The 3,109-nt window shown below is 41.5% G+C and overlaps 1 pseudogene; it reads right to left on the reverse strand.

Moving 5' to 3' along the window:
- Window positions 1-1,813: 1,813 nt before the first annotated feature.
- Window positions 1,814-2,363, reverse strand: LOC116665942 (annotated as a pseudogene).
- Between the last annotated feature and the right edge of the window lie 746 nt (window positions 2,364-3,109).

Raw genomic sequence — 3,109 nt, forward strand, 5'->3', positions numbered from 1 at the left:
CATTTTAGAACATTGTGTCAAATTCCAGTGTAGAGCACAATTTTTCAGTTATACATGAACATAGATATATATTTTTTTCACTGTGAGCTACCACAAGATCTTGTATATATTTCCCTGTGCTATGCAGTATAATCTTGTTTATCTGTTCTACATTTTGAAATCCTAGTCTCTCCCTTTCCACCCCCCGCCCCCTTGGCAACCACAAGTTTGTATTCTGTGTCTATGAGTCTGTTTCTATTTTGTGTTTATGTTTTGTGTTTTTAGATTTCACATATGAGCGATCTCATATGGTATTTTTCTTCCTCTTTCTGGCTTACTTCACTAGAATGACATTCTCCAGGAACATCCATGCTGCTGCAAATGGCGTTATGTTGCTGGTTTTTATGGCTGAATAGTATTCCGCTGTATAAATATACCACATCTTTTTTATCCAGTCATCTGTTGATGGACATTTAGGCTGTTTCCATGTCTTGGCTATTGTAAATAGTGCTGCTGTGAACTTTGGGGTACAGGTGTCATTTTGAAGTAGGGTTCCTTCTGGACATATGCCCAGGAGCAGGATTCCTGGGTCATATGGTAAGTGTATTCCTAGTCTTTTGAGGAATCTCCATCCTGTTTTCCACAGTGGCTGCACCAAACTGCATTCCAATCAGCATTGTAGGAGGGTTCCCTTTTCTCCACAGCCTCTCCAGCGTTTGTCATTTGTGGACTTTTGAATGATGGCCATTCTGACAGGTGTAACTTGATAGCTCATTGTAGTTTTGATTTGCATTTCTCTGATAATTAGTGATATTGAGCATTTTTTCATTTGCCTACTAATCATTTGTATTTCTTCCTTGGAGAATTGCTTGTTTAGGTCTTCTGCCCATTTTTGGATTGGGTTGTTTGTTTTTTTCTTATTAAGTTGTTTGAGCTGCTTACATATTCTGGAGATCACTCCTTTGTCAGTTTCATTTGCAAAAATTTTCTCCCATTCCGTAGGCTGTCATTTTGTTTTACTTATGGTTTCCTTTGCTGTGCAGAAGTACTCTTAGTTTTTTGAGAATCATCCATGCCATTTTCCACAGTGGCTGCATCAATTTACATTCCCACCAACATCCCCTTTTCTCTAAATCCTTGCCAACATTTATTATTTGTGTTCTTTTTGATGACAGACATTCTGACAGGTGTGAGGTGATATCTCATTGTAGTTTTGATTTGCATTGCCATGATGACTAGCAGTATCGAGCATCTTTTCATGTGCCTGTGGGCCAGCAACATTTAAACATGACCAATGAGGTTATTTGTTTTTCAAAATACCATTTTGAACTTAAGGATTTCATATATGTATATTTTTCTCAGTTTATATATTAAAGATTTTATATATTTATATTTTATACATTTTAAATATTTAATATATTTTATTTAAACTCATTGCAATTGGTTGCAATGAATTCTCAACATGTTTCCATGTCAATTTTTAAAAATTGAAATATATTGATTTACAATATTAGTTACAGGTGTACAACATAGTGATTCAATATTTTTTATAGATTATGCTCCACTTAAAATTATTACAAAATGATGGCCATATTTCCTATATTGTATAATATATCTTTGCTGCTTATTTATTTTATATATAATAGTTTTATCTCTTAACTCCCTACCCTTATCATGACCCTCCCCCCTGCCCTCTCCCCACTGGTAACCTCCCCTTAATGGGAAGCCAGAGGGAAGAGTCAGAGATCAGAAGGGACCCCCTCCCCAACCCAGACCAAGAGCCCAGCCAGCAATGTCCCCACCACTGAGGGAGTGAGGACACAGCAGCGTGGGGAGTGGCTAAGTGGGAAGTCAGCTTTGTCTGGGGGCAGGTGTGGCTCTTGAACGAGATGGGTTGCTGGTTACTGAAATCAAAGGAAAACTCCCCACTCAGGCCCCCAGGGCCCTACAGCGGCTGGTGTATGCTGTAGTGTGGTGGTGAGGGCGTAGGTGAGGGGGGTTGACACGTGGGCCTGGGCAAGGGGTGGGGTCAGTGGGGAGGGGAGCAGAGCTGTCCAGTCCCAGAAGAAAACTGTTCCTGATGAGGACTCCTGTGAGATGCCTTCTTCTTCCTCCTTCTCCAGTTTTGTGTCTGCCCCGTGGTTTCATCCCTGGAGTTGTGGTTTTCTGGGTCTTGGCAGCACCCTTGTTCCTGCTCCCCTTTGGTTGCCCAGAAATCTCTTAGGTGTTGGCACTTAGCTGGACTCCTTCTAACTAGCTACCAGCCCCAACCGGGGAATCACCATATTCTGCTTGCATGGCCTGTCCCACCCTCACTTCTCAGGGCTGTGCTTTTCCTGCTTGGAGGCCAAGGGCTGGCTGGACTTAGAGCTCCACTTGCTCATCTTCCATTGTCTGCAGAGCAGATGGAGGAGCAATGGCTGGGATGCACGAGCTTGGCTGCCAGCCTGCTGTATGTGATCCAGGTTGCTGGGAGCCATGGTGCTGGGTGCTGAGGACTGGCCTGGCTCTACCACCTCTGCTACCACTGTTGGTAGCAAATGTGAATGCCTTCCTGGAGTCACAGCAGGGCCAGAAATATACAGAGCTCAGAGTCCCAATTAGAGGCTCTTGTTTTTTGAATTAGGGCTGTATCTCTATAAGTCACCCCCTTAGAACTGCTTTTGCTGTGTCCGATAGGTTTTGGAAAATTGTGTTTCCATTTTCATATGACTCAAGGAATTTTCTGTTTTCCTCTTTGATTTCTTCATTGACCCATTGGTTTTTAGTAGCATGTTGTTTAGTCTCTACATTTGTGTTTTTCCCAATATTCTTCCTGTAATTGATTTCTAGTTTCATACTGTTGTGATTGGAAAAATATGCTTGACCCTCTTAAATTTGTTGAGACTCGTTTTGTGGCCCAGCATGTGATCTATCCTAGAAAACATGACATATGCCCTTGAAAAGAATGTCTATTCTGCTGTTTTTGCATGGAATGTCCCATAGATGTATATAAAGTCCAACTGGTCTAATGTGTTGTTTAAGACGACTGTCTTTCCTTGTTGACTTTCTGTCAGCTAATTTGTCCATTGATGTAAGTGGGGTGTTAAAGTTCCCTACTAATGTTGTAATATTGTCAATTGCTCCCTTT

This window comes from Camelus ferus, chromosome 1 (assembly GCF_009834535.1).
Source record: "Camelus ferus isolate YT-003-E chromosome 1, BCGSAC_Cfer_1.0, whole genome shotgun sequence".
NCBI lineage: Eukaryota > Metazoa > Chordata > Mammalia > Artiodactyla > Camelidae > Camelus > Camelus ferus.